Here is a 25,993-nt window from a genome sequence, read left to right as displayed (position 1 = left end):
CTTATCTAACTAGAAGTTTGTGTCTTTTGACTGCCTTCATCTGTATGTTTTTAAATTTTCTTATATTTTTTTTCTTATTTCCTTCATAATTTTTTAAAGTTAGGATAGTCATTCAAGTATCCACCTTATTACTTAATTCTGACTTTCAATAACTTATAATCAAATACAATACAGTTGTGCAAATTCATATTCATAATCAGATTAATCCAAGAAAAAGATAAATATGCGTGTGCTCTGAATGTGAGGCAGGGCACCTCAAAGCTCTTGACATGGTTTATAATTGAAAGAAGTCCCCCTAATAGCTCAAGTAATTGAAGGGAATGTGAATGGGATCCATTTCCCAATGCATGGCAACACTTCTTGGGAGCATCTCACTGTGCTTGGGGGCATCTCATAGAGCAGAGGAGCCCAGGGACCCAGTTGAGTGAGGAGGCAGCACAAGGAAGTAGGAGGAAACTTGGAATTTCCCACAGACCCATCCCTGATGTTTCTGGTATCTCCTGCTGCGCCTTTTTATGACAACAACAAGAGACTCCTGACTCAACAAAGCAGAGAACTCAAGATAAAACTTTAAGTGCACGTAACACTTTAAGTACATGTAACTTTAAGTGCATTTCACAGAAGGAAATTGAGAAAAGAGATTAGCCAGACTGTTATTTTCTGTAGAAAAATGCCCTTGGGGTTCCCAAACAATTAATTTAGACATAGACTTTGGGAAACTAACACATTGCTGAATCGGAGACTACCTACAATATTTCTAATATGCTTCTGCTGTCTTAGTATCTAATAAACATACGTATATTATGTCACATATAATATTATAATATACTATATAATTAATATACAATAAAAAATAGGTAAAATTCTGTAGGTGCTATTTGAAAAACAAAATTCTCAAACATTTCTGCAAGAGTTCATTTTCACATAAAAGCATAGCACTGTCCACTTCCTGCTAACCCACGCATGTCATGAGGAACAAGTAGTGTATTATCCAGACAATGGGAAATGATTTAAAATTATCATCCCGATAGATAATTCCTAGGGGAATGGGGGAGCCCCTTTTCCTTCTCATTGTGAGAATTATCTGGATTATTACTCCAATTCAGTTTTTTGCCTTGGAAGTAAGGGTTTGGACTCAGAAGCCTGTAAGGCTACAGCAGCTCTGCCTTCAGACCCAGAAACCATGGTAACAGACAGCCACAGCGAAGGCAACTTCCTAAGCCGCTGTGTATTTTCTAGATCTTTACAGCTGAAACTTGAAACACTGCTTAGAATCGGCCAATCCCACAGATTCTGCAGTGAGCTCATTGCCCTTTAGTGGTATGACTGGCATCATTAGTTTCTGGATGAATGTGCGCATCAGGCAACGCTGTAGAAAGAAGAGATTAATTTTGTGCTGCTCTTTTTTTGCTATCATTGTTATGTGACATACTATGGCAGTTCTATTTTATTATTTTAATTAAATTCCCAGGAGGCAGAGAAAAGTGAGGAGATGTAATGTCCTGAATATAAAAACAGATGTTCTTATTTTTTCTAAATATGACATGTATATTTTTCTCATAAAGGAATATCCCAGAGATTATCTGTTTCATGGGCTATAAACAAAATAAAGAATAGGCTTCAGGATATGGTGTGTGTGTGTATGGTGGGGAGGGTGGTAAAAACCTAGAATTTTATTAAATCAAATGCCATTGAAATGGAGCAGCTTTATTATTATGGGGCTCCACAGTTTTTTAATGTGTCATTAAATAAACTCCACTATTTAGTATGTAAACCATCCATTCACAGCACCTAAAAATTATTGAAAGATAGCGTGTAATAGTTTAAAGAACAAATTCAGGAGCCTGACTACCTCAGTCTTTTGCCACATACTAGCTGCGCCACCTTAGACAAGCTACTTACCATCTCTCTCGTGCCCCAGTTTCATCACCTCTAAATGCAGGTAATAATAGTTTCTATTTCTTTGGACACTTACGAGGATTAAATGATTTAATGTATACAGTTCATAAATATACCAAGAATTTAGTGTTTCATAAATGTTAGCTATTATCATTATAATTATTATAACCATTATTTTACTTTTACTGAACTATTTGATATAAAATTGGATTTCAAAAATCAAATAACTAATAGAAGATCAAAAAGTTAAAGAAATAAATACTAGAGAAAAGGAGTTAGATACACAATTGTTTCAAATAATAAAAAATAAATTATTGCCTTTTTAACGAGAAAAGGTCTTAGAGATTATTCAGTACTAATGCCATATTGCACAACTGTGGACACCAGATGCAAAGGGAGCAGTGGTAGCCCAGGGTCCTGGAGCTGGTCTGTGCTATGGAAGCAGGCTGGGAGAGGTAACTGACTCAAGTTTCCTAATTCCTAGTCCATTTCTATCTCATTTCACTAAGTCCCTTTATAACTCTGATACTATAGGTTAACTATGGTAAACTCAGCTTTCAAGAGATAAAAGTTGACTTGCACTATTAATACATCTAGTAAATAAGGTCTTCCTATTACTAGGTCTGTTTATGTGAGTGTACACACCTAAGTGAAAGTGTGCATGGGTGTGTATGCAGCGTTCCTTAATGGCTGTTAATGACAAGACAAACTTCTTAGCTAGCTTCTGGTGTATTATATGTTTCAAAGTTATCAATAGGTACAATTCAGTGGCTAAGAGCATCAGCTTTGAAATCAAACAGATCAATAGTCCAGTCTCGAATACCGACTCTGCATTTTAATAGTTGTGCCTCAGTTTTCTTATTTGTAAAATGAGAGTAATAATAATAAATTCCTCATGGCTTTCCTGTGAGGGTAAAATGAGATAAAATAGATATAGTCTTTAAAGTACGTGACAATAAACAGTAAATATCAGCTATAATTTTTATTGATGAAGATGACTTCTGATTACAGAATTGTGACCAAATGAATCTTTAGTACTCTTCCAATATTTCTATGCTCGGAGTTTTTCATTGCTAGCTTTTACATATGGTTGGAGACAAATTGAGAGTACTTGATAAAAATCTAAGGGGTTTTATTTTTTTTTTAATTTTTTAATTTTTTTTGGGGGGGGTACACCATGTTCAATCATCTGTTTTTATACACATATCCCCGTATTCCCTCCCTCCCTTGACTCCCCCCCCACCTTCCCTCGAGTCCCCCCCACCCTCCCCGTCCCAGTTCTCTAAGGTTTTATAAACACCAGACTTCCTAGAGATTTGTTGACTCCTGAACTTCTCCACACCCTCAATGTCTAGATCAATATCAGAGTCTCTATCTTGGTTTCATGAAGAATCATCTGGGGAACTTTTAATTTCCAAGTCTTCATGATAGTTAAATTGGAATCTCTAACGTGGGAACCAGGCATCAGGAGTTCGTAAAGCTCTCTGGGTTTCCAGCGTACAGCCAAGGATGAGAACTGTTAGGTATGATCTAACTGTTGTTTAGATATACTATTAGGTATGTTTACAGGTTCTTTAGATGGCTGGACACTCAGCTTTTTTCACTTACTACTCAAATGAAAGAAGGCTGTCATGCAGGGCCACATAGGGTGTTGTACCAGGGACACGGTTACAGTATAAACTGGAATTGTAGAGGAGGCTTATGTTTGGCAAGTGGGGTGGGGTTAGCTAGGTTTCACAGGCTTACTGGAGATCAGGTATTTTTGAACAATTCCTCAGGCTCAAGGAAGAAGGGGTCATCCCTGGTAGTTAGGTATCTGGGGCTGTCTCTAGCTGGGCGTGTGTGTATCATAACCCAGTGGTGTTAGAGCCTGATGAGAAAAGTACAGTAGTTGGGGTGGAAGCTTAGCCAACTGCCTGCAAAGGGGAATTGAGAGTTTTTAGTCATGACTTCAAAACTGGGTCAAGGCTGCACTTGTGAAATATTACAAGAACCACTGCTCTAGATCCTAATAGAAAATCTACTGCTCTTTAAATGTACTCAGCCAGCAGTACATTGAAAGATGATGTAGTGAAAAGGGTGCCGTGTTATTGATCAGGAGACTTGAGTGCTGGACAGGACTCTGCCAGTTACCAAATACGGGGCCAAATTGTTTAATCTTAGATTTTGTTTCTTTATCTATCAAATGGGCAGAACATCTGCCCTGCAACCTCATGATGCTATGATGAAGATCAAATAAATCAATGTCTGTGTATAAGTGCTCAGTAATCATTAACGTTCTGAGTGTAAGTAATCTTTTTTATTAGGTATTCTTCCTCTTGGCACAAGATGAAAGGAGGCTGAGGCGCACAGATGAGGGAAGGCAGAAAAAAGGGAGAAAGATGTTTGTGATTGAAAATAAACATAGTCCTCTGGCCAAGCCTGAAGCCAAAAGCAAGCCCCCTCTCTATTGGCACATAACCAGGGCAGCTAAGGGCCCTCTCCTGAATCGTGGAAAAGCAAGCATGTGTTCTTCCTCAAAGTGGTTGCTCTAATACATTTCTCCCTTCTGATTCCCCCTGCATTTCCTCAACCCCAAAACACAGCAACCAAGACTTCAGATCGCCCTTTACAGACCATCTGGATTCAGCCAAGTAAAACCTACCACAAACAGGAGTTCTCCTCATTTTCACCTCTTTGCCTCACGCTTCTGATCCGTCTGTAAATTCTCTCCATTTCTCTTCCTTATCATTCTCTCCCTCCCCTCTGCCACAGTCCTCGTCACTTCCCATTTAGAAACCTCCTGACAGAATTTCCAGCCTCCAAACCTTCCCCCAAACCAGCTCATCTGCTGGTCTCAGGCTGATATTTCTAAAATATAAATCTGCTCTAGTCTCTCCATAGCTTAAAATCTTTACTTCAAGTTTCTGGAAAGCACCACTCAGTTTCATCCTTTATGGCTTTATGTGTAGTTTCCTCTGTCCAGAATATACTTCCTACCCTTATCCATGAGAAAAGATTTGGTGAACAGAAAACAATTTCTTACTTTAACATTTGCGGGGGATAGAGGTCGATTATTTTTTATATTTTAGGAATTAAGTTGATTGGCTGTTTATTTTATTAAACAGATTTACTCTTTATTCAGCCTATCAGAAAGCCTTTTAAAAATACTGCCATGATGCTCACAGAATTGAGGATAGAATACAAAATAAAAAGCTTTCCAACCAAATATGAATCTTGAATAGGATATGGTAGACAAAATTTTAAGATGGCCCCAAGATTCCCAGCCCCTGGTGTACATGCACCTTCTCCCAGTTATTCAATCAAACATTAATCTAGGTGCTGCTGTGAAGGGGTTTTGTAGATGTAACTAAGATCTCAAGTCAGTCAACCTTAAAATAAGGAGAATGTTAGATGGGCCTGATCTAATCGAGTGAGACTTTTAAAAACAGAGCATTTTCTTTGGCACGTGGCAGAGGAAGAAGCCAAAGATTAAAGCACAAGAATGATTTGACCAGCATACCACCAGTAGCTTGAAGACGGAGGGGCCATGTAGCAAGGAATGCAGGTGACATATAAGAGCTCAGAGCAGCCCCTGGCTAATAGTCAGCATGGAAATGGAGATCTCAGCCTTATAGCTAAAGAAACTGAATTTTGCCAATGGTTAAGAATGAAGCTGGGAGAAGACTTTTCACCAGAGCCTTCAGATGAAAACTCTACCTCGTTGACATCTTGGTTTCAATCTTGAGATACCCTGAGGAGGGAACCCAGCCATGACAGGCCAGACTTCTGACCTAGAGAACTCTGAGCTAATAAATGGGTACTGTTTTAAGCCACTGAGTTTCATAATTCATTACACAGCCATAGAAAAATAACACAAAGGGCTTTTCAACATACTGAAGACAATTGCTCTCTGCCATCCCTTTCTTAATGTTTTTCTCTTCCCTTTGCACACCTGGCTAAGAGAGCCCTTGGTTTCATCATATTGATTGAGAGTAAATAATCTTATTTTTTATTAGTAAACTTATTTTAAAGTTGCCAGGAGTGACCCCTAATAAAGCAATAGGACTTCCATGGATATGCATATATCTCCTTGGTCTCCACCACGTAAGCTCCCAACACATCCCAACTTTGAACCTGGGCAGAGTACAGTGTTGTGCACAGTGACTTGGGGAAGCATTAAAAAACTCACCCAAGGTACCACAGCAAACAACGGAACTTGAACTTAAATGTCAAGCTGAATTTAAATCCAGTTCTGTCTCTACTCATTTGATCTTTGGCAGATTTCTTTTTCTTGATCTATAACAGTGAATCTCAACTTGGCTGCACATTAGAATCTTATGGGAACTTAAAAAAAAAATCAGATAGCCAAACAATACCCAAACTAATCTAACCTGAATATCTGAGGGTGCACTCAGCCATCAGTAATTTTTAAGGTTCTCAGGTGATTCCAATGTGCAACTAAGTTGGGAACTACTGGTCTGTAAAAGAGAACTCAGACTATATGACATCAAAAGCCTCTTCCAGTTGTAAGAGTCCATGAGTTTTTGTTTAATAAACACAAATTAACATGCAATATTTTAATGGTGAGGAAGGAAAGGGGGTCATTTATCATTTAAGGCTACAATTCACACAGCTCTTTCTGTCCCTAGCTGAGGTGGCATAATTTCAATCCAGAGCACATGCCCATTTTATTATTTCAGCAACCACCTTAATAGGACAGTTTGGACATAAAAGCTAATCTATGTTTATGACCTTGAGGAGGGTAGAATACAAAACAAAAGTGAGAAGAGGTAAATGTGTGTTGGCATGGTAGGGACAGAGAAGGAGAAGAGAAAAGAGAAAAGCAAAAGAATTATCTCTATTAAATATATATATATATGAAGGTGAGAGAAAAGAGAGAGACTGAAAATTAGATAGACAATGACATACCCTTGATAATGAAAGGAAGGACGTGTCAATGCTGAGATGTAAAGATAGTTGTCTATTTTACAAAATGTTCTGTAAAATTGATGATTACATAAAAAGCCTTGTGGGAATAGAGTGTTTTAGGGACATCGAGATGAAAAAAAAAGTTGTTTTTCTTAGCTTACTAGGCACAAGGCAGAGAGCAGAAAACAGCTCTGTGAAAGGAAACACTATTGAAATTAAGAGTTTGCAAGAAACATAAAATTGAAACAAAAAAATCACCATGAGAAATTAAGTCCTTTGGAATTCCAGAAATCTAAGAAACAGCTAGCATTTCTGCTGAATATGGATTGAGGGAGCTAGAACTTATGTCACTTCTCTTGGTGCTTCAATTTCCTGATCTGTAAAATGAATTCAGTAATGGGACCCACTTCATAGGATTACTTGAAGATGAAATAATTTAATAGTTGTAAATCACTAAAAATAACATTTGGCACATGGTTTTATATAAATGTTTATTACATAAAAAAATAAACGAGGGACTTCCCTGATGGTCCAGTGGTTAAGACTCCGTGCTCCCAATGCCGGGTGTCCGGTCGATCCCTGTTCTGGGAAATAGATCCTGCATGCATGCCACAACTAAAAACAGATCCCACATGCTGCAGCTAAGACCTGGCACAGCCTAAATAAATAAATAAATAAATAAAATAAATATTTTTAAAAAATAAATGAGTTGAACTAAATAACAGAGGATAGTTAAAACAGTAAGGTTTTGGCAGAGAACTAGCCAGATAAATCAATGGAACAAAATCAAATGTACACACAGACTTGGATACATCATCAGTCAGTATGTGATGGAGATCATATTTCTCCTCAGTGAGGAAAGAATGGAGTATTCAGTAGCTGGTGTTGAGATCACATCTCCTACTGATGTTTCCTCCCATTTTTCGGTGCACCAAAGCTCTGAAAAGAAGACACTGAGCTCAGATTGACCTCACCTTTTCCTTTCAAGCACTGACATAGCTAAATAATTTATAGGTATAATTCAATGTATGGACTGTGATCTCTCAGCACCCAAACTGAGATTGTTAAAGCCCTCAGCTCTTTCCATTGTACTCTTTTGTATAGTTGCCTTCAACTCTATCTTCAGAGTTGGAAACTGCTTTAGACATAATGAACATGTGACTACATCAAAACATAGAGCTGTATATATATATATATATATATATATATGTTTCTAGCATATTTAATGTTTAGATTTTTAGCATAAGTAGTAAACACTCTTCCTTACACAGCTTTGCTTTTCCAGTGTAGAGCAGATTAAGCTGTTAACAGAGAAGTTTAAACAGGCCACATCTTCTGGAGCCACAGGCAAAGCAGGGTTAATGGTCCCCTGAAAGCATCCGCCCTAAGCTATATATTTCTCAGTCGTGACATTCAGTAGTCAGCAAAGCAAGGAGGGAGGTCCAGTTAATACACTGGTCTGTAACTCTTGAGGCTGCTGCATTGCATTTAGAAAATTACTACGTATATTCATTGCCAAAGACAACACTGTTATAGCCCCTTTTGGGTCATAACTAATCCCAGGAAGAAAGATCGATGGTGTCACTTTTGACATACTATCTTCATATGCTTTCACGTACGTAATGAAATAAAGCAAAAGCACATATTTTTAAGAGGTCTGGACAACATCTTGCCTGGTATGCACCAGGCTCATGTGGTAAAGAATAAAATTACTGCAGCTTGTTTTAGGGACAAAGTCTGTGAATCCTTGCAGGGTATTTTTCAATCTAGGTACAAAGACTGAATGTTTAAATTGTATCCTTTAACAATATTCCAGAAATTCTTGAATCTGTGATGTTTGACCTGCTTGCTATCTCTTACCTTTTTCTATCCCAATATTCTCCTGCCCTCATCCAGATAATTCTGCAATGAATGTCATGATAAACTTAATATTAAGTGTACCTTTCACTCAGCGAATGTGACATTGCAGTTCCCCGATGTGTTCCCTTCCCCTGGCCTCTTAGTGCACTCTGCTGGACTCCCTTGGGAATGCCACCTGCTCTTAGACAAGCTTCCTAGGTACATTCATGGATAAAACATAGTCTCTAATGCTATGATCCCCAAACTTTTTCCTTCCTTTTCCTTGGTTCACAGACTGACCCATCTAATAAAGATTTAGATTACCAATAGTTTCTACAAAAGTTTGTGCTTGTCCCAAAGCAATGGACTAAATGTTTGAGTCCCCCCAAAATTCATATGTTGAAACCTAATCACCAGTGTGATGATATTAGGAGGTGGGGCCTTTAGGAAGTAATTAGGTCAGGAGAGGGGAGCCTTCACGAATGGGATTTGTGCCCTTGTAAGGAGAGACAGGAGAAAGACATCTCTGTCTCGGCCACGTGAGCACACAGCAAGAAAGCTGCAGTCTACAAGCCAGGAAGTGGGCTCTCACCAGACATTAGATCTGCTTGGTGGTCTTGGACTTCCAGCCTCCCGAACTGTGAGAAATAAATGTTTGTTGTTTAAGCCACCCAGTCTATGGTATTTTTGTGATAGCAGCCAGAACTAAGACACTAGTTAACTTGAATGAGTATCAAGGGCCTGAAAGCAAGTTTCTGAATGTTAAAATTATTTTTGATTATCTTATAGTGCACAAACAGGTAAGCCTAGATTCTGCCTGGAAGGTAGCCTAGTCACACTGTGATAGTAATCAAAACATTGTCGTCCCACCAGGGAACTCCACAGTGACTGTTGGTAGTGGAGAAATTCTATTCTTTTTCCCCTTTTAATCCAACAGCTGTGATGCGTCCCTGCTTGTCTTTTCCACCAGAAACCCCAAAGTAATCTCTTTCAAGCTGATAGTCCTTTTCATACCCCATCTATTCTTCAGTTACTGTTAAATTTGCTCTTTTGATCATTCCTTTCTGTTTCTCCTGCCTCCTCTACTCTTAACCCCCCCACCCAGTTCATGGTGACCTCCCTTTGGTTTATTAAATAGCTGCTTAGAGAACCTGGGGTAGTTTATTTTCTCCATATGACTTGCTTATGTTAATGCTGCAGGTTGGCTAATATCTTTCACTGTTATTTAATATTGAGCTATTTCATAGACACAATGAAAAGTTGTAAGACAACTGTTTACTGAGCACAGGTGGTGTGCCTTGCCTTGTGCTAAGTTCTGTTTTAATACAATTAAACATGCATTCACAGAAGGTCTACCCCATCCTAGACATGGCAGAGAACTCAAGCAAGTATGTTACAGTAGTTTCTCAAGAACATACATACAGTTGACAGTTAAATAACAACAGGGTTAGGGGCACCAACCACCCTGTGGGTGAAAATCTTCGAACTTCTATCTCTGCCTTGAAACCAAAGGAGTTGATAAATGATTCAGCCCAGGGCAGGAAGCTGAAACAGTTTGGTTAGAATCAGGACTCAAATCCTATTTCTTTTGATTCCACATATTACGACCTCTAATCAAATGTAAACTTTTCCCCACATTTACTTCATTTAAAGATCTGTAAAATGAAGGTAAACGTACTGTATTTATCGAAAAAAATCCATGTGTAAGTGATTCTGTGTTCTTCAAAGGTCAACTGCATAACTCCAGGGAAAGGGTGAAAAGAAACTGATATTTACTGAGCTCCTAACATATTATCCTCACGATAAACCTACAAAATTGTTATTATTACCGCCATTTTACAAATAAAAAGAAATCAGAAGATCAGAAAGGTTAGAAAATTTGTCCAATATTCCAGAATGAGAAGAAACAGAATCATTATTGAAAGTATTCAACACTATTGTAATCTCCATCTTATAGTAGAGGAAAAAAAGCAGTAGTAAACTCATCATAACATAGGAGAAAATAGATAATTAACATGTTGTGAGAAAATGATTTGTGTATTTGAGAGAAGGATAAATCACATCTGGTAAGGGAAACTGGAAAGTTTTCAGAAAGAAATTGTATTTAAGAAAGGCCTTGAAGAGGAGAGAGGGGTGAGATGGGGTAGGAGATTAAGAGGCACAATGTATAAAATCAATAAGGTACAAGGATATATGGTATAGCACAGAAAATATAGCCAATATTCTATAATAACTTTAAATGGAGTATAATCTATAAAAATATTGTTGTACACCGGAAACTAGGATAATACTGTAAATCAACTACACTTGAATTTAAAAAAAGAGAATATTTTGTACAGGAAAAAATAGACAGGTCTTGGAGAAAGTTTAAGATTTCCAACAGGCTCATCTGGAGAGAAATGAAACAGGTCTGCACACACATTCTTAAAACTAACAAGTGGCTTTAGCATGAACACAGGATACAAAGTAAGCACACAAATACCAATGACATATATACTATCAAAGTATGTTTGAAATTGAATTTAGAAAAAATATCATTTACAATAGCTCCCTACAAAATGAAATAGATATAACTCTAACAAATCTTCCAAATTTATATGCTGAAAAGTACAATATGCTAATGAAATAAATCAAAGATCTAAATAAGTGGAGGCACATGCCATGCTCAAGGATCTGAAGATTCAATGTAGCAAGATGGCAATTCTCCCCAAATTTATCTCTAGATTAATGCATTCCAATAAAAATCCGAGCAGGATTTTTGTGTATATAGACAAGATAATTCTAAACTTATATGGAAAGACAAAGGAACTAGAATTGATAAAATAACTTTGAAAAAGAATAGTGAATTTGGAGGAATCACTCTACCAGATTTTAAGACATACTATAAAATTACAGTAATCAAAATAGTGTGATATTAGCAGAGAGACAGTGGACCAGAACAGAGAAGTCAGAAATTGACCCACATGGCCAATACTTTTTTGACAAAGATGCAAAGGAATTCCATGAAAGAAAGATATTTTTTTCAGCAAATAACAATTATTGTTATTGGATATCCCTATGCAAGAAAAAAATGTATCTAAACTTCACATCTTATATAAAAATTAATTCAAAGTGTATCATATCTAATTGTAAATACATAAAAATATAATATTCTTAGAGGAAAACAGAAAATCTCCATAACCTATAGCTAAGCAAAGAGTTCTTAGACATGACACCAAAAAAAAATCCATGAAAGAAAAATCTTGATAAATTGGAGTTCATTTAAAAAAAAAAACACTTTATTCTGTTAAAGACACTGTCAAGAAAATGAAAAAGACAAGCTTCAGACTTGGAGATAATATTTATAAATCAAATATTTAGCAAAGGACTTATATCCAGAGTACATAAAAACTCCCTAAACTCAACAATAGACTAGAAACAATTCAATTAGAAAATGGAAAGAAGAATTGAACACTTTATCCAATAGAATATACAGATGGCAAGTAAGCATATAAAAAGACGTTCAACATTATTAGCCATTAGGGAAATGCAAATTGAAGCCACATTGAGATGCCAATAAACACGGCTCAGAATGGCTAAAATTAAAAATACTGACAATGCCAAGTGCTGGTGAGGATGCAGAGCAAGAGGAACTCTGATACATTGATGCTGGGAATGCAAAGTGATAGAGCCACTCTGGAAAATAGTTTGTCAGTTTCTTGTAAAGTAAGACACAGACTTACCATACAACCCAGCATTCCACTTTATGGGTTGTTACGGATTGATGTGTTCCCCCCAAATTTGTATGTTGAAATCCTAACCTTCAATGTGATGGTGTTAGAAGGTGGTATCTTTGGGATATAATTAGGTCATGAAGGTGGAGCCCTCATAAGTAAAATTAGTGCCCTTATTAAAAAGACCCCTGAGGGCTTCCTAGGTGCCACAGTGGTTAAGAATCTGCCTGCCAATGCAAGAGGCACAAGATCAATCCCTAATTCAGGAGGATCCCACATGCCGTAGAGCAACTAAGCCCGTGCACCACAAGTATTGAGCCTGTGCTTTAGAGCCCATAAGCCGCAACTATTGAGCCATGTGCCTCAACTACTGAAGCCCACGTGCCTAGAGCCTGTGCTCCTCAACAAGAGAAGCCACAGCAATGAGGAGCCCACGCACCACAACGAAGAGTAGCCCCGCACTCGCTGCAACTAGAGGATGCCCATGTGCAGCAACAAAGACCCAACACAGCCAATAAGTAAAAAAAAAAAAAAAAGACCCTCAAGAGCTTCCTAGCTCTCTTTCTGCCAGGAGGATACAGTAAGAAGTCAGCAGTCCGCAGTCTGCAGAGGGCCCTCCCCAGAGCCCAGCCATGCTGCCACACTGATCTCGGACTTCAGCCTTCAGAACTGTGAGAAATAAATTTCTATTGTTTATAAGTCACCCAGTCTACCATGTTCTGTCATAGCAGCCTGAACTGACTAAAGACATACGTATTTACCTTAGAGAAACGAAAATGTATGTTCTTACAAAAACCTGTACGGAAACATTTATAACAATTCTATTTATAATCTCCAAAAACTAGAAACAGGCTAAATGTCTTTCAGTGGATAAATAGATGAACAAACCATGGTACATCACACCACGGAATACTACTCAGCAGTAAAAAGGAATAAAAACTGAACAACAACTTAGATGAATCTCAAAGGCATTATGCTGAGTGGAAAAAGGCACAAAGGTAACATGCATATGATTCCATTTATATGATATTCAAGAAATGATAAAACTATGATGATGAAGAAAGTATCAGAGGTTGCTAGAGGCTCTGGATGATGTAAGGATGTGACTTCATAGGGATAGCATGAGGGCACTTTGGGGGTGATGGAATTTCTTTGTGTTCTGATTGTGGTGTGAATATATGCATCTATACGTGTGCTAAAATTCATAGAACTGTGTATCGAAAAGCTAATTTTTATATGATAATTTCAAAACAAAATTAAATAAGGAGAAAGAGGAGAGGGAGCTGTGAGTTGTCCTCTTTCAGAGGGAAAGTAGGATAGATATGGGGGATTCGTGGAACATAGGGCAAGATGAAGCACTAGTGTCAGGTTCAAACTCAAAATTGGACACTGTTGAGGGCTTCATTGTGCCAGAGCTGCCTGATTTTCTTCTCTGCAGTAAGATTTCTTCCTCTCACTTCACCCTGGAAGGAGATATTCAGTCACCCCTGGGTCCCCTCTTCTCCCTAAAATTGCTGTATTGACAGGACTTTACACCTGACCTGCTCTGGTCAGGGAAAGATGAGAAACATGTCCAGTAAAGAGATATTGACTGGTGGATCAAGGTCTGAATAGAAGAACACAGGACATATTTGGCAACAGTAAGTACTTCAGCAAGTTTGACAAATGCACGAGAACAGTGGGGAATTAAAACTAGGTAAACTGAGGGACTTCCCTGGCTAGGACTCTGTGCTTCCAATGGTTAGGACTCTGTGCTTCCACTGCAGGGGGCATAGGTTTGATCCCTGGTTGGGGAACTAAGATCTCCCATGCAGCCAAAAAATTAAAACAAACAAAAACAAATAAACAAAAAAAAACTAAGTAGACAGATTAGAATGAGAGGGATATCAATGAAGGATTCTAATTTCATAGGTATTGGGGAGCTATAAAAGGATTTTTAGAAGTGCTTGAGGAAGATTAGGCTATAACATATAGGGTGTATTAGAATGTAGAGAGAGCAAGTGAAAAGAGAAAGGAAACAACAACCAACTTCTGTATGAGTCAAGGTTCATGGTCATGGCAGTGAGGAAATGAGCATAAGTAACAATTCATGCATGAAAGTATAGAACTTAGCAGCTTATTTGAGAATAGATTAAGGAAGAAAGAGATGATATTGAGCAAATGGGAGACAGAGATAGGGATAGAGATAGAGGTAGAGATGAGATATATAGATACATGGATGCACAGAGATATAAACATAGAAATTATATTTCAAGGGAATTTTTGACAAGGATCAGAAAAAGATCACTTTCTGCCTGCCAAGTCCCAAAGTAAAGCATTTATACATCAGGAACAAAAGGTTCAAAACAGTAAGAGACAGATATTAGTCTGCAGGGTTTTCCAACAATGTTTACTTTCTACTCACGATAACATTAGGTAATAATCAGAATTACACAAATTTTGTTTGCTCTTTGACCTCTTTTAAGGCTGGAGGACCAGTGAAAACTCCCACCCCTAACCCACCACCACCCACAGTGAAGTTCTTTTCCTGCTTCTCCTCCTTGATAAGAGATTTGATTTCCTCATTTGGGCCCCAAATGACCAACACAAAAGACGTCATACTTTTCCCTTCTCACCTGGAGCACTGAGTGGCAGACACCCTCTGCTTTCTGATAGCGACAAATCAGCAAACAAGTTGCAGAGGCAGATGTTAGGGTTGAAGAATGCCTCATTCTTTCCTCCCCTCCCCTTGTTGAAACTTCTGAAAGAAGCCCAGCCTTGCTGTACATGCCTCCTTAAAAACAGTTTATCAAATCCATCCATTTTCAAATGAAGGAAGCTGAGTCACCTAGCAAATTGCTCAAACACCCTCCTCCCAGCATAATTCACAGGGTTCTCCAAGGGTACAAAGCGTAGTAGGGGCTTAGTATTTCTGTATCAATTGCAATGATAGCTTCTAAAGTTTTTTTTTTTTTTTTAACTGCATTCATACGGCTTATGTCAGCAAAGCAGCTTTATGCTAATTCTAAAGATGGAAAAACTAGTGTTAAGATTGGTTATGCGCTTGGTCATAGAACTAGAAAATGGCAGAGTCTCGATTCAAACATTCTGATTTCTAATTTTTTTTCTTTTTCCTGATATAACCAAGGCACTCTGTTCTTTTTAGCTATAGAAACTCCTGGCCTTTGCTTTTATTGAAATGAGTTTAAGGACCAACACTTTTAACCAGTTTCAAGGAATTGGTCCAACTTCACCATCACATCACTCACCCCTTAGCCCATCAGGTGGACTCTGCTTCCACAGGTTAAATTAGGATACTCTGGGCTTCACTTTTCATGTGTGAAGTTCATCAGTGGATTATAAACAAGAAACACTCTTCACGAAGAGATATCCAATGCAATCTCTGCTCGATTCAGCAGCAGACTGCAAGATTTATTGACTCCCTTGGTTTTATTTTTTTAATTCTTTTTAGCTTCTAGAAGTTTTTTTAAAAAATTGTTATCTATGGGTTTATATCAGATAAACTATTCTCTCCTATATTATTAAGAAATAAATTACTTTCTGAGGAGAGCTAGTAAAAATTTTCTGCAGATGTTTGTTTCACCCAAGAATTTTTAGAGTGGAGAAAATGGAGGAGGAAGAAGAAGGACCTGATGTGAACTCTGGTTGTGACATTTAGAAATTTCAGTCTTGCAGAATAAGGAAAAGTTATGCTAACAATGTTTTCATATGTAAACCTTGGCTACTTGATTTTATGTCGGAAATTGTGGAAATGTTGATTTTAGCATTATAAGCATCATGAGCGAATGCGTACACAAATGCCTTCAAAACAAACAGACACACTCATTTGTAGAAATTCAATTTAGAGCGGTAGATGTAATTTACTATCGGGTGGCTTTATTAACTTTATGGGCTGAATCATGTCATCATTTGTCGGTCCAGCAGGCCAGGGCATCCGGAATGGCCAGTTGTGTGTGCTGAAAAGAAGCTGTTGATCCCACTCGTTAGTCAGTGCTGACAAAGCACCTGCAAGAGCCCATCCCAGAGCCCCCCCTCAGCCCTCCACCCACCTCCCTTCCCCACACCTGCTGGATCTCCCTCCTGAAGGGATTGCCAAGGTGTGGTTATGGACACAGGTTCCAGTTAAAATATGACACGTGCCCCTCACCCAAATACTCACTCACCCTTCCCGAGTTGGACTTTCCTATTCCAGCCCAAACAACCAATTATGTAACTTCCAGGGAGTTTCCATCAGCTGGCTGTCTGATTATAGAACAGGATCTGATAACCTCTTACATAGAAATGCTAATAGATAATACTCTTAGCCTTCCCGGGCTTACATGCCTTATTATGGAATATATAGAATGAAGATATAGAATAGATATACATGTATGTAATGTTCTTATTCCTAAAGTGTTATTCCTTTTTTTTAAAGAACTTTTATTGAGATATAACTGACGTACAATAAATTGCATATATTTAAAGGGTACAATTTGATTTTTTTCTTATTAGTAACGTATATATGGCAATCCCAATCTCCAAATTCATCCCTCCCCAACCCCTCCCCCCAAAGTGTTATTTCAAGTAATAGAAGTAAGCTGGAGGAATAGATATCATCAACATCTTTCTTTCCAGTGTTATTCCTGAGAAACTTCAGATTATAATAAATTTAATAAAGAGGAAAAACAGTACCTCCCTGTGTTTTCATGGAGAGCTGCCCTACCTGGGCATGTCTCAATAAAGTCATGTCAGCAGCAAGAGGGAATAGCCTAATCTCAGAGGCAATGAATAGAAGAAGGGGATGCCCAGGTACAATCACATTGATTGGGCAACACACACACAAAAATGTATACATATTTTCTGAATTAAAAGCTAACTAAGGTGTGCATGGGATTTTTACACATGAAAATTTCAACTGTAATAAAAAGCAGAATTGATTTTCTAAGTCTTTTTTCCTATTTAATAAACATTTTTGTTAAAGTTTAACACACATCAAGGACCCAATTCATAAGTCTATAGTTTGATGAATTTTCACAAAATAAACGCATTCATGAAACAAGCACTGAGATTGGGAAACAGAATATTCCCAGCACCTCAAAAGACTCCTCATGCCATTTTCAAGTGACTAAGTTCCTCCCAGACGTAATTGGTGTAACTATTCTACCTTCTAATGCCATAGAACAGCTTTTGCTAGTGCACTTTTAAATGAAAACGAATCTCTCATTTTATTTTAGTCATATTATTACCCATTTCACATTAAATCAAAGACGGTGATTAGAGACATTTGGTTTTCCTAACATATTCTTCAGTGTATCTGTTTTTCTGAAAGTACGTCATCTTGGATTATCAAGATCTGAAAGAGCCAAGTTTGAAAAGGTGACTTTTTAGCACGAGGTCCCAGGACAGAAGAGTGATGATGCTGAAAGAGGTCACTATGTCAGATGAGTAAGAGCACCATAACTGCAACATGAAATACAGGGTAGCTTCAGCCATAAATTCCGAGTAAACTTCCTTTATGTGTAACACTTTATTATTTTATTATTATCAAGGAGAAATATAACTTTGCCTTTAGCCATTTTCAAATCTTCTGAAGGAGAAATATTAAATATATAAAAGTGTGAGGAATGAACTTCAGCACTGTAATCCATTATGAATATATTTGAGGCATAAAATCTATAATAAATGGATAGAACCAATACTAGCACATTTCATATTTAAAATGTGTCTGGTAATACTTCATTCCAGCTGAGCAATTTATAGATTGGCTAGTTGTTTTCCATATTTTTTTATTCAAATAGTAAATCAATTTTCATGTTTTTTAAAAATTGAATGATGAATTAATCAGAGCCTGAGTTGCATGTTTTTTAAAAGTTAGTTGGTGAGTTATTCAGATTTCCCTACTGCCAGTTTCACTTTTCCAAAGCAGGGGGTGGGAAAAATAAACTGACTTATAAACCCTCCTTAGCCCTTGGTAGATTCTTCCGTGAACCATTGATCCTAATAAGCATAATCTGAGAAAAGGGGGGAAAGAAATATAATTGCATATATTTATTAAGCAATTGGGTGGATATAGTACGTTATTGGTGCTAATGAAATAAATATAGCCCCACTTCATAAACTTAAAATTCAAAATTAAACTATACCATGCTTTCCCTCTACGATAAACCCAGTCAGTCACATTTACATTTCTGTAAGCAAAGAAGGGGGCAGCCGCATGGATAGTTCTGAATGATGGCTATAACAGAAGCTTTTATCATTGAACCTGCTTTCACCTTTATTTGTATATGGTCGTGTCTGTTACTCTAGTAATTAAGTCACAGCACTTCTAACAAAACAATGAAACACTCTTGTAAAGGCCTAACTCATCAAGGTGAAGAAAGTAACCACCACTTCTATTCAATCCAATCTCAACTTCTCCCTAAATCCAACTTCAAGCTGATATATGTAGACACTTCTCTGATTGAAGAAAAGCATAGTTTCCCTCTCCTTCGAAGCTTTCACTCAAATAAGGAAAACAAAAGTTGTGGCTTCAAATTGTTTATTTGATATATTATACAGGAATAGTGTAAATAGATATGAGTAAAGCAAAAGGAAAAGATATTATTGATCACAGTAGTTGCTAATTCTTAAAAAGAGCTGGATGCCAAAATTTTAATGTATTTTGCCTTAGGACAGTAATAAAACTGTCAGGTTTACTTTTCTAATAAATTTTTCATCTTAAAGGCCTGGACAGAGAGGAAGAACACAAGGAGAAAGGCCATAGGATGAAAACAGAGTTTCATAAGAGTGATTATACTTCAACCTGACATAAAGGCAGAACCTGAAATAATTCCTTGAACTTGTAGCTAAGGCAATTTTTGCTTTCATCCAGGCACGGGTACCTTGAGGGCTTAAATGAAAGCAGAGGTTCTCAAAGTGTGGTGCCTGGACCAGCAGCAGCAGCAGCACTTGGAAACTTGTTAGAAATGCAAATTCCCAGGCTGCAACCCTAACCTACTGAATCAGAGACTCTGCGGGTACAGCCCACACATCCTGTTTTTAAAGCCCCTGGGGGTTCCACTTCAAGCTGAACTTTGGGAACCACTGGTCTAAAGCAGAGATCAGCAAGCTTTTTCTGTAAAAGGCCTGAGAGCAAGTATTTTAGATTTGGCAGTTGGTACTGTCCCTGTCACAACTATTCAGCTCTGCGTGTAATGAAAAAGCAGCCATAGAGAATTTGTAAACTAATGGGCATGTCAGTGTTCCAATAAAATTTTGTTCACAAAAATTAGTCATGGGCTGGATTTGGCTCAAGGGCCATTGCTGACCCCCACATAGAAAACTAGTGGGAGGAAGAAGAGGCAGTAAGTCTGCTCTCTACTTCTCCCTTCCCACTTTTACCCTTGTGTAGGTCCTGGCACCTAGCAATGAGTCCAAATGGCACCAAAGTTCCTTCCAATGTGTGTGTGCTTCCTTGCTTCCACTTGAGAGTTGCATACGGGATGTACTCAAACCATTTAGTACTGACCAGTGGGGCACAGAAAGCAGAGCAGTAGAAAGAGATAGGACTTCCCTGGTGGCGCAGTGGTTAAGAACCTGCCTGCCAATGCAGGGACATGGGTTCAATCCCTGCTGCAGGAAGATCCCACATGCAACTAAGCCTGTGTGCCACAATTACTGAGTCTGTGTGCTGCAACTACTGAAGCCCACATGCCTAGAGCCTGTGCTCTGCAACAAGAGAAGCCACTGCAGTGAGGAGACTGTGCACCACAACGAAGAGTAGTCCCTGCTCGCCACAACTAGAGAAAGCCCGTGTGCAGCACTGAAGACCCAATGCAGCCAATAAATAAATAAATTAATTAATTAACTAAAAAAAAAAGAAAATAACCTTAAGATTGAAATATAACCTTCATAACTATCATTATCCAAGTTTTTGTATCATTTTTCTATAGGAAATGTTTCTGTGATCCTATCTGCTGTCCTCAAGAAAAAGAATAAAAACAGGAGCCTGACATCTTCATTCATTCAAAAAAATACATCCTTATGACTGACCACAATAAGATTAATAGTAGACCTGCCCCTGGAACATCTCCACCTGGATGTCCTACTGGAACATTCCACGAGTCTCAGATGGAAAGTATTACCACCTTCCCTCCAAAACAAGGGCTCTCAAATTCTATCAAATGTCAGAATCACCCAGAGGACTTGTTAAAAACAGGTTGCTGTGCCCCTACCTCCAGAGATCCTGATTCATTAGATTGGGTTAGGGCTTGAGAGTTTGCATCTCTAACAAGTTCTCAGGTGATGTTGATGAGACTAGTCCCAGAATCACACGTTGATAACCACTGCTGCAAACACATGCCCTTCCCTCTGTGCTCCCAACCTCCATTGCAAAATCACCACTTTCTACCTCCTGGCACCTGAGCAAATGCATGGGTCATCCTTGATGCATCACTATGTCTTGCCCTCACACTAATTAACCAACAAGTCTAATCAGTTTTGCTTGTTCACTATTTTGGAAATCCAACACCTCTTTACTATCCTTATTGTCAATTAGTTTAGGCCAGTGTTCTCATACTTTTCCCATAATTTACAAATAAAAAGCAACTATATCCAAGGCTGCAGAGGTAAACAGATCTAATTGTAGGTTGCTGGACATAACAGGCCTGGGGACCCCTTCAACCATCCCCAGGGATGAGGGAATCCATCTCCCTACATAGCTCTTCCCCATTCATTCAGTGGGGAAACATTATTTTAGGCCTTCATAATCACGTCTTGAATATTTTTGTAGCTGTCTAGGAATTCTACCTAATTCCAGATTTAGCACTTCAAACACATGTCCTACTAGCCAAAGTAATTTTTTTTAAGTTATAAGTTAACCAAATATTCTAAGACAAGATACTTACTATCTCTCCTTGCACCTTACAAAATGAGCATTGAGTTCATTTAGCTTTGCACACACTGTGTATCAGTCATGATTCCAACAGGATACAGATGTCATATTCAAAATAGGATAAATCAAAGGGAGTTTATCTTCAAAAGTGAAGGTGCCGAGCAGTGATTCTCAAGCAGCAGCACTCCTGAGGACATTGGGCAATGTCTGTAAACAATATCAAGACTGAATGGAGGGTGGGGGAGATTGGGAAGTACCAAGGGCTTCTGGTGGGTAGAGGCCAGGGATGCTGCTAAACACCCTACAGTGCATCAGGCGCTGTAGCACAACAAAGAATTAGACAACCCAAAATGTCAGTAGTGCTAAGGTTGAGAAACCCTGCTGCAGAGTAAGTTCTCATTAAGTATTTGACAAAACGAACTAAACCTGAACTGCAACTAACTCTGCTTGAGTCAACTAAAGAGGAATCATGATAGGAGATCCATGTGGAATGATGGGAACCCCGTCTCATGTGGGGCTCTTATATCTAGTTTAAGTTCACATTTTTGAAGAGGGCTGATCTGCCCCACTTAGTAGCGTTCATGTGGCGGAGGACTCCCAGCTTTCCTGAGATAGTGTGTGAGCCCAGTATGTCAACATTTTGCCCCAAGGAAAATCCTCAAGAATAGGCTGAGGTATCCATTCAAGGTAGAAAATGGAAACATCACATTAATGCATTTATGAAACTTTCATTGAGTGCTTACTATTTTCCAAACAATATGCGAAACAAGTTTGAAGATACAACTCAATATAATCTAAAGCAGTTTGAGCTCTGATGTTACAGGTAAATCTTTTCTCAATGTTTGGGTTAGAGAATGAAGTTTGTTCTTCTAGATTGCCCCTTATACAGAAGAGACAGTGAGGTCCCAGTGATGAGTCCTACAAGATAGAAAGGAGAAAGGAGAGATTTCCTTAGCTGGTTGGCACCACCCTCCATTACGTCAAATGAAACCATGTACAGTTTAAATAAGGAAATGTTCTATTTGCCAATCACATGGTACTAGAGAAAATGGAACGGGCATTTGTGTTCTTGACTAATTTGTGATTGGAGGTATATGCTTATGAGTTACTCTTCAGAAATAGTAACGTATCTTTCTCAATGAAAGCAGAAAAGTGGATAGTCTGTGTTGTATCATTTGTGTGTCACTTGCCCCAAATATACCCATTTATTATTTTATGCTAAGACAGGTGGGTTAAACACATGGTACAGTTGCTTCTATTCTCTTTCCTGCTCTCACAACAGCTATGAGTAATCAGTCATGGCACTTTTTCCCCCTGAGCCTGGGCATGGCCTCAGATGCCTTCTGTATGTAACACTTCAGGAAGCTACTATTAATAGACAGGAATTGGCACTTCAGGTAAAATCTACTTGTGCTTGCTTGGCAAAAATGTTAACATATAAATTTGTACCTGGAAAGAGTAACTCAATGACACGATACCATCTTATTTTATTTAGTCTGTTTCTTCCTTAGTAGAGACCTGATAGGATGGAAGGAACAATTTAGTTCTGATAAGACAGCTGGAGCCAAAGGTAGGGAGAAATTTCCCAAGGCAATAGGTGATAAATTTATATTACAAATGTATATTTCCAATCTGAATCTCTTTCCTGAACTCCAAATTCATATATCTAATTGCCTACTTGACATCTTCACTTGCGTGTTCAACAGACACATCTCAAAATTGAAATGCCCTAAGGGCTTCTGCTTCCTGCCCAGATGGAATAACAGGGATTGGATTTAACCACCACTGCCACCACCAGCCCAACATTATATAACTAGCAAAACAGACAAAATCTATGAAATAACAGTTTTCAGACATTGGACAACAGGGAGTGTGGACAGTGATCCCTGAGGGAAGGCAAACAAACCAGGGGGCCCCCTCCCCTCCCGCAGTTTACTACCGAGAGAGAGTTTCCAGGCTGCAGAGTGAGGAGAAGGAAACTAAATGGAGCCCAGGTATCTCACTGAGTTGGAAGACAGAGATCTGAGTTCAGAGAGTCCAAAGCAGCTAGAATTTGTGAGGCAGATTCCAGGGAGGAGGGAGCCACACAGAGAGAATTTGAGTTTTTGTCTGAGTACTGATATGAGTACAGGCGAAAGGAAACTCCTTGAGACCGGAGAAAGAAACTTCCAAAAGCAACAGGAGAATAATTGTAATACAAAAGGACACACAGGGCTGAGAATAATTAGTATTTCCACCAGCCAAAGGAGAAAGACCTTGTAAGACTGGGCAAAACCCTCAGAAGAGTATCAGCATAGTATTGGGGATAAATTAGCCCTGGACGAAAGGGTGCTCTGGACTCACCCTAACAAAGCTTAAGGCAGACCCCAAAAGGGTCAAACTGATCCTACGTAAGTTAACTGCGTGCCGAAACAATGCCCAGGATTATTTCAGTGATTACAACAAAATCTAGCACCCAACAACATAAAACTCATAATGTTTCTCTTCAAACAAAAAAACAGATATCAAAGAAGCAGAATATATGACCCATCACCAGGAGGAAAGTCAGTCAGTAGTAACAGAATCCGAATTTACAGAGACGATGAAATGAACAAACAATGAATTTCAAACACTATTATGTTTATACTCCAGATACTCGGGGAAATGGAAGAAAGCATGAAGGTTATGAGGGAAGAAGTGAAAGATACAAAAAGAATCAACTTGATGTGTAGCGATATAATGTCAGAAATGAAGAATATGGAAGGGATTAGCTACAAATTAGACCCTCCATGAAAAAGATCAGTAAATTTAAAGATGTCAAAGTGAACTTAAAATGAAAAAAAAAATACCCAAAATGTAGCACAAAGAGAAAAAGATTTTTTTAAAAAATGAACAACGCATTCATGACCCGTGAGGCAATATCAAACAATCTAACATAATGTAATTGGAAACCCAGAAAGAGGAAATGACAGAAAAAGTCCTTGAAGAAATAATGACTAAAAATATTCTAGATGTGACAAAAACTATAAACCCACATATCCAAGAAGCACAAAGAATCCTGAAGAGAAGAAACATAAAGGAAACCACACCAATGCACATCAAAATCAAATTATTGAAAGCTGGTGATAAAGAAAAAGATTGAAGAGCAGGTAGGGGAAAAAAAGTGCAATAAATTCAGAGGACAAAGACCAAGACAATGATAGAACTGTCAGAAATTATGGAAGACAGAAGACAAAGAAGCAAGTGAACGTATTGGGAGGAAAGGTGAAGACTGTCACCCTATGATTCTATATGCAGTGAAAATGTCTTTCAAAAATAAAAAGGAAATAAACACTGTCTCATACCAAAAAAAAAAAAAAAGCGGAGGAGATGAATCACCAACGGATGTGCACAAAAAGAAATATTAAAGGAAGTTCTCTGAGAGAAGGAAAAGTACACCAGACAAATGTTCACTTAGCTCCACATAAGGGGGTGAAGAACACCATAAGTGGTAAATATGTAGACAGCTATAAACATTAAAACACCCAAACTGAACTCCTGAAATTTTCCTCAACATCTGCTTCTTGCTTAGTCTTTCCTTATCTCGGTGAATGGCACCTCCATCCTTCCATCCTAAGGTCAAGAATTTTGTAACCAACATGGACTTGTCTTTTTGGCGCACACCCTACATCAAAGCATCAGCAAGTGCTGGTGGCTCCAGCTTCAGAACATGTTCAGAATCTCACCCCCATGGCTATCTCTGAGGTGCTCACCTCCATCATTTTGCCTCAGCCCTCTAACTGGCCTCTCTGCTTCTACCACAGCAGTGTATTCACAACGCAGCACTCACAGTAATCCTGTAAAAACATATGACACTTCCCATCACACCTCGACTCACCAAGCTCCAGTAGTTCCCTTCTTCCCAAAGTTACAGCCTTGTTACAGCCAACAGGCCCCATAGTGCCTTCCTTTCTCCATCTTTGCGCCTCTCTGGCCCATCTCCTTTTCTCTGCCTTGGCCATTTTCCCCCAGATATTGACATGGTTTATTCTCTCACTTCCTTCAAGTCTTTTCTCGAATGCCATCTATTCACTTCAGCCTTCCATGAACACACTATGTAAAGTTGCAACTTCCTGCCCACACAAACCTGCCCTCTTCCCTGATTTCTTGATCTCTACAGTCCTCATATTTTATATAAGGTGTTCACTGTCGTGTCTCCACTAGGACATAAGTTCCATGAGGGCGAGAATATTGTCTTTCATTTTTACTGCTGGAAGTCCAGTGTCTAGAGCAATGGCAGGCATTTAGCAGACCTCCCTAAATATTTGTTGAATGAATGAATAAAAGGAAGAGTGTGGTTGACCAAGCCCGGAAGCTGTAGTACATGCCCTCCGTCACCAGAGGGCAGCACAAGAGCATTGAGGTTTTAATGATGGACGCTGAAGAAACACTGAAACTCTGGTTCACACATGAGAGGTGAGGTGAGGTTTTTCCAAACCAGATCCTGTGGTAGAGGCTGCATAAAAGAGGAAATTAGGGGTAGTTGAATCAAACTCTGTTTTTTTATGTGTGACTTTGAGAATCACTTCACTGTCTGGACCTCAGTTTCCTCATACTTTAATTCAATTCACTAGATTTGTTTAACTCTGATTCACTTCTAACCCTAGCATTCCACCATTTGAAACCAAACAAGCCCCCACATGCCCGCCTCATCTTTTTAAATTTCATGTTCAGGCTAGAAGGGAGGGCAATGCATTTCCCATAAAGTTGTATTCAAGCTACTGAGATTCAGTAACGACCCACACGTTCAATAGAAAAACTA

Source organism: Hippopotamus amphibius, chromosome 6, assembly GCF_030028045.1.
Source record: "Hippopotamus amphibius kiboko isolate mHipAmp2 chromosome 6, mHipAmp2.hap2, whole genome shotgun sequence".
In the NCBI taxonomy this organism is placed as follows: domain Eukaryota; kingdom Metazoa; phylum Chordata; class Mammalia; order Artiodactyla; family Hippopotamidae; genus Hippopotamus; species Hippopotamus amphibius.
Note: the sequence above shows the minus strand (reverse complement) of the source record.